Genomic DNA, 12,471 nt, shown 5'->3' with positions numbered 1-12,471 from the left:
CACAGTGACAACCAGCAACTACTATTAATAATGAGAAACAACCAGCAGCTGCCTACTGCCAATAATAAGAAACTGCCAGTAACAACACTCAGCTACCGTGGCAAACTGGCAGTTCTGTTAAGGTCCCAGAACAGAAGTCTTCCCTCCTTCCCCAAACCTTAGCCAGTCAACTACTAAAATGTCTTCCAGATTCATGGTGACAAAGCAGTGGAGTTCGTCTACTCACTATTGGGTGCTCTCAGTTGCTTGAGGATGTGAATGGAGGGATCGCTTTAGCCCCAACTTAGTGCTTGTTACCATCAAAGGCGGAGCTTGGTGATGCTTTGCATTCTTGTTTAGCTCATTGTAAACAAGCATCTTTTTTGTGGTCTAAGTGCCATATTTTCCCCATATTTTTATCTTTCCTTGGTGATTTTACTGTTTAAAATAGGCCCTAAGCTGGTTTTGGATTGATTGCTTCTTCTGGTGGTTGAGTGATTTCGGTCACTTCTCAGGCCCTCAGCATGCTGATCTGATACCAGCTTGCCTAATACCAGTTCTGTTAAGCAGCATAGCCTGGCAGCGTGCCACATGTGCACGCTGTGTATCTGTGTGTCATGTGCATGCATGGTTGGAGAATCATGTGTATGGGTTGGGGCACAAGTCTAGAAGTGTATTCTATGTGCTGCTGTTCCTGTGCATGCATGTACTCATGTGTGAGTGCCTATATGTGTATAATTGTAATATTTGAGTACCTCATGTATGTGATTGAGTGTTAATACCCATGTGTGCACACTTGAGAGCAGGTCAGTGTTCATGTGCATGTCTATGAGTACTTTCTGTGTGCACACAGGAGTGAGTAAAGTCCATGTATATCCATAAGCCATCAGGCCTGGGAGGTTTAAGGCCCAACAGTTTGCTAGTTAGACTCCTGGGAAGGTTGCACAGTGCTCCTAACCAGCACTTCCCTGGCCTTTGAAACATTGATCCTGTGAGTTTGCTTCTGTCTTGTGAATACTTGGCCCCATTGAGAAGCAGGGTAGGGAGAAGAGGGTGTGAAGAAAAGGATCTTGTGTTGTCAAGAGCTGAATTTTTTTGGTAGGAACACACTGGATGCTTTTTGCTCTTTTCCATCAGGAAATAGGACATCCTACAATGAGGTCTGTGGTTTCACACAGTGTCCCCAGCCCTGGTCTTCAGCATTCGTGACCAGATGGAGCACATGAAGTTATCAGCATGGAGACAGCACCGGTGGGGTGGGGTGGGGACTTGACAACCCAAAGATGGATCTGGTGGTAAGAATCTTAGAGGTAATAAATCACAGACACCACATTTTTTTTCCCAGATAAAATACTACAGGTTTATTTCAAACTTATTTCTCACCATGCATATGCAAAATACAAACTCCACACAATGTTCATTTTTTACTTTGTAGTTTACAAATACACACAATAGAAATTTGCTTAAATTTATTACATATTAAGGCAGGGAACTAGATAGAAAAAACACATTTGTCTTGTTTAAGGCATACTTGGGAATAATCCATTATACAAATTATTGCACATCTGAAACCACAGTGCACAACAAACTATCTGCATAAAAATGTTAAAAGAGTAAACCAAGCATATTGGCCTGACTTATGCAGGAAATGTAGATTGGAAGGCAAAGATAGATTTTCCTCAGACACCACATTTTAAAAAATTTCCTCATACAGTGACTTTCTTGACCTTGTTGGTTCAGTGAAAAATTAACAATAGGAATGCCAGTTTGCAAATTCATTCAGAGTAATGCCAGGCTAGGAGCAAGACTGATTATCTATTTATGAACTCCTTGTAAAAGGAAAAAAAATTAAGAACTTCCAGGTGGCAACAGCAGAACATTAACCCAATCACAATGCCCCATGCACCTGTGTGGTCTGTATGCTTAAGCATCAGCCCTCAAGCTGGGAGTTGTGGCACATGCCTATAATTCCAGCACTTGTTAGGCTGAGGCAGGAGGATTGTTGTTAATTACAGGGCGGCCTGGGCTACATAGTAAGTTTAAAACTAACCTGGATAGGGGCTAGGGGTTGAGCTCAGCGGCAAAAGTGCCTGCTTGGCAATGCAAGATTGTGAGTTCCATCCTTGATACTAAAAAAAAACCAAACAAACAAACAAAAAAAAACACCTGGATAATACAGTGAGATCCTGTCTCAAAAAGGAAAAAAAAAAAAAAAACCAATTCTGATGCTAGCTAATCCTCAGACACTTGGAGGGTGGCCATCTCTCCCCATGTTGTCCTGACTGAGGGACCCTTCCAGAGCTTATGTCCTCATTATTTCACTCTGTACTAGTATAGCTGTCCTAGTATCCTGGTCCTGGCATGACCCTGATACAAAGTAACACGTTTATTTTGTGAAAAGTTCCTCAATTTGGTTTGGCAGTTGGCTGCTTTGTGATCATTTAGGTCTTTTTGTCTGTGGTTGGAATGTCATAGCTGCAGCAATATGTTCTCCAGTGTGGGTTTTCAACTCCTGGCAGTGTTTGTGTTGAGACTGTGAAGCTGTCTGGCAACCTCCACCAGTGTGAGTAGCAGCCTTCCCTGTTCCTTGTCCCTAAGCTCAGGGTTTCCTGTTTTACTCAGTAGCTATATTCTGTTACTACATTACTATATTGTGAGGCCTACATTGACCCAGTATGGCTCTGGATAGTTGGTATCAGCTTCATGTGCCTGCCCTGAGAAAACACCAGGAAAAGGAATAGAAATGTAGTCTTTCCTGTAGATCAGGAGTCCAGTCAAAAGTATAGGGCTGTCCTTACCAGCAGGGTCCTCTTCAGCTTTGGTGAAGGTGCTGCTGAGCTGTCTCCATCCTCACATCTCGTTCTCCCTGTCTTTATTCATATACAGATTCTTGTCCTCAGATTTAACCCAAAGTCCAGGATAATCTCATTTTGAGATTTTTAATTGTATCTGTCAAGATCATATTTTCCAAATGAGGTCAATACTGAGAATGCAGGGCCGTACATTTTGGGGGATGCATGTCAACCCACCACAGTACATCTCAGGCTGGCCATTGTTGTTACAGGTGAGCTGGCTAATAATAGTCCAGGCTCTTGTGTGTGAGAAAACAATTGCCAAACGTACACTTAGTATAAGCAGCTATGTTTATTGAAGATCATGGGAAGTTGTGCTCAGGGCCAGTCATTGTTAACAAAGGTGCTGGACAGCAGAAATGGCACTGCATGGAGGTCAAAGGTAGTGGCAACAACTGGAAAAAGGCTCGTAACTAAGGCTTTGCAAATTTAAAAGCCAGACACCTCTGCTTTGGTGTCTTCCTTGGTGCCAAATTTCAGGTGTATGGCATATATTTTCTTGTATATCCATGGCTCCTAGGGTTTCTTGGGATGGGCTGGAGGTTTGAGATTGCATTTTGGTCTTTTGTCTTGTCATTTTTCTGTATTTCCATGTTTCAAGTGATGTTTTAAAGCTGGGCATATTGGAAATTGCCTCCTATGCCCTCAGCTCCTGGGACTGAATGAAGGTTGCTGAGTGTGGTCCAGTCAGGCCCATAGGACCTCCTGTGCCACCGCCAGTGTTCCAGGAAGCTGGGTGGGCTCCTAACCACTGTAGGTGATGGTCCAAAGCTCTCCCTGGGCAAGCACCAATGCATTGGAACGCACTTCAAGTGCCCTCAGCATCCGTGATTGATTGAGGTCACTGGGCGTCATTCTAGTCAGATCCCCAAAACCTCCAAGCCTAGTTTAGTGTGGTTGGAAGCTGGATGGGCAGTTAACTGTTGAGCGATGATCTTAAACTCTCGTTGGGCCCATATTGGTGTGGTGAAACTCACCTCTGGCAATCAGTTCCCTGGATTGAAAGAAGGCTCGCTGGGCATGGCCCAGCCAGGCCAGAAACCTGCAGAGCCCAGTCTTGTGTGGCTGGAAACTGTGTGGGCAGTTAACTGCTGGGAGTGATGATATTAAACTCTCCTGGAGTCCGTGCTGGTGTGCTGAAACTCACCTCTGGCAGCCCCAGTTCTCTGGATTGAAAGCTTCCCTTTCAATTTCATTGAAAAGTTTGAAAAGTGTCAGCATTAAGTCTTCTTTGAATTTCTTGTAAAATTCTGCAGTGAATCAAACTGGACCTGAGCTTTTCTTCGTTGTTAAAGTTTTAATTATGTTTTCAATTTCATGAATTGAAATTGGGTTTTTCAGCAGTTTTAAATCTTCTTGATCCAGCTTTGATAATTCATATGTTACTAGGAATCTATTTATTTATTCTATTATTAAACCTATAAGAGTAGATGTTTTCCACAGGGTCTGTAGTGACTTCACCCTTTTCATTTCTTATTGCATGATTGTGAGTGTTTTCTTTCCTTTTTAAAATAAGGTTGGTTAGGGGCTTATCAATTTTATTTATTCTTTCAAAGAACCAACTCTTTGATTCATTGATTCTTTGTATTGTTTTCTTTGGCTTCTTTACCTTGATTTCTGCTCTGATCTTTATAATTTCCTCCCTTCTTTTGACTTTGGGCTTGACTTCATTTTCTAGATGTTTGAGGTTTAGCATCTTATTTGGTTGCTTATATGAGGTTGCTTATTTGTGTTCATTCTGTTTTCCTAATGTGCGAACTCAGTGCAATAAATTTTCCTCTGAGGACTGCTTTCATTGCATCCCACAGGTTTTGGTAAGATGTATTTGTATTTTTGTTTGCTTCTGGATATTTTTTAATTTCTTCTTTAATTTCCTGTGTGACATACTGATTGCTCAGGAGTATATTATTTAATTTCTATGTGTTTGTGGCGTTTTTGCAGTTTCTTTTGTCATTAATTTCTAACTTCATGGTGCTATGATCTGATAACATGCATGGGATAATTTCAATTTTGCATTTGTGTAAGCATGTTCTGTGGACTAGTATATGGTCTATTTAGAGAATGTCCAATGTACTGTTTAGAAGAATGTACATTCTGATGTTATTGGGTAGAACACGCTATATACGTCCATTAACTCCATTTTTTCAAAGATATGATTCAGTTCTGTTATTTCTTTGCTGATTTTCTGTCTACTTGATGTGTTTCTTTGTGTCAATGAGGAGTTAAGGTCTCCCATTATAATTGTGTTATTGCTCATTTGATTTTTCATTTCTATTAATATTTGTTTTGTATAGTTTGGTGCTTCCAGATTTGTTGCATATATATTTAAGTTTGTTGTCTCTTCTTGAATTTTTCCTCTAACTGGTTTGTAGTGACCTTCTGTATCTCTCTTGATCATTCTTGGTTTGAATTTCACATTGTCTGCAAACAGAATAGCTACCCCTGCTTTTTATGGGGTTCCTATCAGATAGAGTATTGTTCTTCATCCTTTAACTTTCAGTGTATGAGTTTTCTTTTGGGTTAGATGGGTTTCTTGTAGACAGCATATGGTTGGATGTTGTTTCTTGATCCATTCTGCCAGTTTGTTTCTTTTAGTTGGGGAATTGAGCCCTTTTACATTAATAGTTATAACTTATATATTGGTTTATTGTTGACATGTTATCTTTCTGCTGTTGATTTTTTACATTTCCCCTCTGTTTAATTGTTTGCCTTGCTTAGTGGCTTTTTCCTATGTATATCTAGAATGCCTTTCAGTATTCTTTGCAGGGTTTGTTTGGTGGTCATGAAGTTCTTCAGCTGTTTTTTGCTGTGGAAGTATCTCATTTCTCCATCAGTTTTGAAGGACAGTTTTACAGGATACATCAGTCTGGTTTGGAAGTTGTTTTCCTTTAGGATCTAAAATACTTCACTCCATGCTATTCTTGACTTCATTGTTTGTGTTGAGAAGTATGCTATGATTCTGATAGGCTTTCCTTTATATGTGATCTGTCTCTTCTCTCTAAGAGGTTTTAATAGTCTGTTCTTATGCTGGAATTTTGAAATGTTGATTATTATTTCTGGGTGTAGTTCTATTTTGGTTTTGATCTATATCTCAGTTTCCATTCTCATGTTTGGGAAATTTTCAGCTATTTTGTAAATAGCATCTTGATATCATTTGTGTTGTCACCTTCTTTTTCGTTTATCACTATCAATCTTACATTGTTTAGCATCATCTTATAGCTGCTGAATTGTTATTTCCTGATTTCTTGTTCTTAAAAGATCTTTCATGTTCCCTAGCTGCAATCTTGTCTTTAGGTCTGAAAGTCTGTCTTCACTTTCACTGAGGATTTTGCCAACTTCTGATGAAATTTTTGATTTCCTGTATATCTGTTTCAATCTGTTTCATGCATTCTCTTTGTTTCTTATATTGGTTTTTTAATGGTTTCTGTGTTTTTACATTGTTCCTCTAAATTTTTAACTATGTCTTCTTTAGATGTGTTCAGCATTTCTTACATACATTTCTCATTTCTTCATTTTTTATTTAAAAAAAGATTAATATAAAAGAGGACATACAAAACAGGTGAGAACAGAACAATTTAAGCAACATAGTGTTTCACTGCAGGACAACTCGACATAACAATAGCTACCATAGTGTCTCTGTCCTTGAAATATTTGAGTATACCTTCATACACCATAGTATCAAACATAACGAGAGTGTAAAATTATTCAAGAGAATGAAAGTATTACAGAGTATTCAGAACCAACTAATGGAAAACAAACAATGGTTACTATATTATCTCCTTGTCCATAAAAAATTTTGCTTGTACTATCACATCTAGTAAAATCCAATAAGATACAACATGATAAAACCGATGGAGACAGAAGAACAAAGGCTTGGTGGGACTTCAAAACAACATGATATTAAATCAGCACTAGCTATTATAATGTGGTGTTTTCTTCAAAATAGCTGTTCATACCATCACAGACAATAAAATCAAACAACCCAGAATAAAACCATTCCAACTAATGAATGAAAACATTATAAGGCTTCAAAGCAATATAATGGGGAGTCTTGATTACCACATACTTTTATGTATTCTTACCATTTCTTATACAAGGGAAACTATTCGGTATTTATACATGTGAGTTTGATTTATTTCACTTATGACTATGGTCTCAAGCTGCATCCATTTATTTATAAATATCTCAATGTGATCATTCTTTATAGCTGAGTAGTTCTCCATTGTATAAAAATACCACATCTTTCTTATCTGTTCCTCAGTTGATGAACACTTAGGTTGTTTCAAAGATCTGGCAATTACGAATTGAGCTGCTATAAACATGGGTGCACATATATCACTGTGGTATGATGCTTTCATTTCTTCTGGGAATATGCCTAGAAGTGGAATAGTTGGAACAAATGGGACTTCAAATTCCAGCTTTTTGAGAAATCTCCAGACTGATCTCCACAATGGTTGCACCAGTCTACACTCCCACCAACAGTGCAGGAGAGTTACTTTTTCCCACAGCCTCTCCAGCATTTGTTGTTGGTAGTTTTCTTGATCCTGGCCATTCTTTCTGGAGTGAGATGGAATCTCAGTGCAGTTTTAATTTGCATTTCCTCTAATGAGTAATTATGATGAACATTTTTTCATGTATTTATCTGCCATTTGTATTTCTTCATCTGAGAATTGTGTATTCATCTCAGATGCCCATTTTTGGATTGGATCTTGAATTTTGGGGATCTCATTTTTTAAAAATTCTTTATATGTTTTAAAAGTCCTTTGTCTGAGGCACACTTCACTAAGATTTTTTCCCAGTTTGTGGGTTTTCTTTTCCATATGCTAGAGATTTCTTTTGACATGCAGAAACTTTTTAATAAGACGTGATCCCAGTTATTGATTCTGGGAAGTATTCCCCATGTGATTTGATTCCTGTTCATGAGTTCTCTACCTACCCCTGTGTCTTCAAGGTTTTTACCCAATTTGTCTTCCAAAAGATCTATTTATTTATTTATTTATTTATTTATTTTTTAAAAAGGATTGGAGAGCACCCGCGGGTCTCGAACCACCGGACCTATCGGCCCGGGCGGTTGGGAAGCCAGACTTGAAGGAACCGCTGGGCTAAAGCCAGCCCTTCCAATAGATTTAGTGTTTCTGTTTTAATATTCAGATCTTTGTTCCATTTAGATTTCAATTTAGTACATGGTGATAGGCATGGTCCAGTTTTAGTTTTTGGCATATGGAGAGCCAGTTTTACCAGCACCATTTATTAAAGAGACTGTCATTCTTCCAATGAACCTGTTTGGCCCCTTTATCAAAGATAAGGTAGTTGAGTGTGTTTGTAGTTGTGGTTGTATCTTCTAATTTAGTCCATTGATCTTTGGCTCTTTTTTTTTTCCAGTAGCATGTTGATTTTACTACAGTTGCTTTATAGTATAACTTCAAGTCAGGGATTGTGATGCCGCCTGCCTTGCCTTTGCTGCTTAGAATTGTCTTTGCTATTCTAGGTCTCTTCTGGTTCCAGATGAATTTTAGGAGTGATTTCTCTAGATCTATGAGGTATGTTGATGGTATTTTATTGGGATTGTATTGAATCTGTATAGCAATTTTTGGAGAATGGCCATTTTCACAATATTTATTCTTCTTATCCATGAGCAAGGGATGTCTTTCCATTTTCTGAGATCCTCTTCAATTTCTGTTTTCAGTGTATTATAATTTTCTCTATATAGATCTTTCACTTCTTTTGTGAGAGTAATTCCTAAATATTTCATTTTTTTGGTTGCTAGTATGAAGGTTGTGGCTTTTCTTATTTCTCTCTCTGTGATATTGTTAGTGTATAGGAATGCTGTTGTTTTTTGAATATTGATTTTTGTATCCAGCTACATTGCTGAATGTATTTATTATATCTAGGAATCTTTCAATGGAGTTTTGAGGGTCTTCTATGTAGAGAATTGTGTCATCTGCAAATAATGATAATTTAACTTGTTCTTTTCCTATGTTTACTCTATTTATTTCTCTCTCTTGTCTAATTGCTCTGGCTAGTATTTCCAGTACTATATTAAATAGGAGTGGTGATAAGGGACATTCTTATCTTGTCCCTGATTTTAAGGTAAAGGCTTTCAGTTTTTGGCCATTTAGTATGGTAGTGACTGTTGGTTTGTCATAGATGGCTTTTATCATATTGAGGTAAAGACAATCTATTCCAGTTTTCTGTAAAGTTCTTATCCTGAATGAATGTTGGACCTTTTCAAAAGCTTTTTCTGCATCTATAGAAATGATCATGTGATTCTCACTTTTGGCGTTGTTTATATGGTGGATTACATTTATTGATTAACATATGTTGAACCATCCCTACATACCTGGGATAAATCCCACTTGGTCATGGTGTATAATCTTCTTTTTTTTTTTTTTTGTCGTTTTTCTTTTTATTGGTACCAGGGATGGAACTCATGACTGCCTGCTTGTAAGGCAGGCGCTTATGCCACTGAGCTAAATCTCCAGCCCCTTGTATAATCTTCTTGATGGTTTGCTGCATCCTATTTGCCAATATTTTATTGAGGATATTTGCATCTATGTTCATTAGGGAGATTGGCCTGTAGTTCTCTTTTTTAGTGAGGTCTTTGTCAGGTTTTTGTACTAAAGTAATATTTGCTTCCAGGAATGACTTAGGAAGGATTGTGTCCCTTTCAATTTCATTGAGTAGTTTGAGGAGTGTCGGCATTAAGTCTTCTTTGTGTTTCTTGTAGAATTCCTCAGTGTATCCTTCTGGGCCTGGGGTCTTCTTTGTAGGCAAGGACTTAATTACATTTTCAGTTTCATTAATAGAAATTGGGTTATTCAGCATTTTACATCTTGATCTAGCTTTGGTACTTTATAACTTTCTAGAAATCTGTCTATTTCTTCCATGTCATCAAACCTATGAGAGTAGAGGTTTTCGAAATAGGTTTTGATGATCTTCTGTATTTCTGAGTGTGTAGCGATTGCGTCTTTTTATTCCTTATTGCATGAATTTGAGCTTTTTCTTCCATTTTTTAAATAAGGTTAGGGGCTCATCAATTTTATTTATTCTTTCAAAGAACCAACTCTTTGATTCATTGATTCTTTGGATTGTTTTCTTAGTCTGTATTGCATTAATTTCTGTTCTGATTTTTATAATTTCCTCCCTTCTTTTGGTTTGGGGCTTGACTTGCTCTTCTTTTTCTAGATGTTTGAGGTGTAACATCAGGTTATTTATTTGTATTCATTCTGTTTTCCTGATGTGGTAACTCAGTGCCAAAAATTTTCCTCTTGAGCACTGCTTTCATTGCATCCCACAGATTCCGGTAAGTTTTATTTGTATTTTCATTTGCTTGTAGGTATTGTTTAATTTCTTCTTTAATTTCCCCTGTGATCCACTGACTACTCAAGAGTGTGTTACTCAGTTTCCATTTGTTTGTGGGATTTTTGCATTATATTTTATCATTAATTTCTTGTTCCATGGTGCTGTGATCCAGTAACATGCATGGGATCATTTCAACTCTTTTGCATTTATTTAAATACGTTCTGTGGGCTAGTATATGGTCTGTTTTAGAGAATATCCCATGTACTGCTGAGAAGAATGTGTATTATGTTGTTGAATGAAACACTCTGTATATGTCTATCAAGTCTGTTTGTTCACAGATGTGATTCAGTTCTGTTACTTCTTTGCTGATTTTCTGTCTGATTGATCAGTCCCTTGGGGTCAATGGTGTGTCAAGGTCCGCTGTTATAATTGTGTTATTCCTAATTTGGTTTTTTATTTCTATTAATATTTCCTTTATACACCTGGGTGCTCTGGAATTTGGTGCATATATATATATATATATATATATTATATGTATGTATGTATATATTTAAGATTGTTATCTCTTCCTCTTGAAGTTTTCCTCTAACTAGTATGTAATGACCTTCTTTATCTCTTGTGACCATTCTTGGTTTGAAATTCACACTTCTGCAAACAGAATAGCTACCCCTGCTTTTTTGGGGGTTCCTCTTGCATGAAGTATTGTTTTCCATCCTTTGACTTTCAGTCTGTGAGTATCCTTTTGTGTTAGAAGGGTTTCTTATAGATGGCATATGGTTGGATATTGTTTCTTGATCTATTCTGCCAGTCTGTTTCTTTTAATTGGTGCCTTGAGCCCATTTACATTAATGGTTATAGCGGTTATATATTGGTTTATTGTTGACATGTTATCTTTCTGCTGTTGCATCTTTCTCTTTCCATTCTGTTGGTGTGCTTTGCTTAGTGTTTTTTTCCTAAGTGAATATAAACTATCTTTCAGTATTCCTTGCAGGGTTGGCATAGTGATCATGAAGTTCTTCAGCTGTTCTTTATCATGGAAGTATCTTGTTTCTCCATCCATTTTAAAGGACAGTTTTGCAGGGTACGTCAGTCTTTGTTGGAAATCATTTTCCTTTAGGAAATACTTCACTCTATGCTCTTTTGACTTTATTGTTTGTACTGAGAAGTCTGCTGTGATTCTGCTAGGTTTTCCTCTATAGATGATTTATGTTTTCTGTCTGACAGCTTTTAATATTCTATTCTTATGTTGGATTTCTGGGATGCTGATTATTATATGTCTGGGTGTAGTTTTATTTTGGTTATGGCTATTTGGAGTTCTATATGCTTCACTGATCCTGATGTCAGTTTCCATTCTCATGTTTGTGAAATTTTTAAGCTATTGCTTCTCTAAATATCCTCTTGACATCCTTTATGTTGTCTCCTTTTTCATTTATCCCTGTCAATTTTACGTTGTTTTTCTTTGCATCATCTTGTAGCTGTTGAATTGTTATTTCCTAATTCCTTGTTCTTTTTAAAAGATTTTTCCTTTCCTGTTCACTAGCTGCAATTTTGTCTTTGAGTTCTGAAATTCTGTCTTCACTTTCTTTTTTTTTTTTTTTTGTCTTTTTTGGTACCAGGGATCAAACTCACCTGCAAGGCAGGCGCTTGTGCCGCTGAGCTAAATCCCCAGCCCCTTCTGTCTTCACTTTCAATGAGGCAGTTTTTACAGCTTCAGTGGAAGGTTTGATTTCCTGTATATCTCTTTGCATCTGCTTTATGTATTCTGTGTGTGTTTCTTTTCTTTCTTTTTTTTTTTTTTTTTGTCTTTTTTTCCTTTTATTGGTACTGGGGACTGAACCCACGACTGCCTGCTTTGCAAGGCAGGCGCTTATGCTGCTGAGCTAAATCCTCAGCCCCTTGTTTGTTTCTTATATTGTTCATCCAGGGATTCTATCTTTTTGTTTAATTCCTCCCAGTTTTAAACTGTCTTTTTTAGATATGTTTAGCATCCCTTTCATTTCTTTTATCATTTCTTCTTTTACCTGGGAGATTATTTCTAATTTGAGTTCCTTTAAAGCTTCCCTCGTTGCTTCTTTATTTCAGATATTTCAGGTGTATTGCATATATTTTCTTCTATGTGCATAACTCCTAAGGTTTCTTGGGATGGGCTGGAGTTTTGAGATTATATTTTGGTCTTTCGTCTTGTCATTTTCCTGTATTTCCATGTTTCAAGTGCTGTTCCAAGGCTTCCCCTGGGCCTGTTGGAAATCCTTTTCTTTGCCCTCAGCTCCTGGGACTCTGGCTGCCCAAATCCCCAGATTGAGAGTGGGTCATTGGGAGTGGGGCTGGCAGGCCCAAG

The sequence above is a fragment of the Cavia porcellus genome, unplaced genomic scaffold, assembly GCF_034190915.1.
Source record: "Cavia porcellus strain 051 isolate PalLab524CR breed Dunkin Hartley unplaced genomic scaffold, mCavPor4.1 scaffold_20, whole genome shotgun sequence".
Classification (NCBI taxonomy): domain Eukaryota; kingdom Metazoa; phylum Chordata; class Mammalia; order Rodentia; family Caviidae; genus Cavia; species Cavia porcellus.
The sequence above is the reverse complement of the archived record's forward strand: the minus strand, read 5'-3'. Positions refer to the sequence as shown.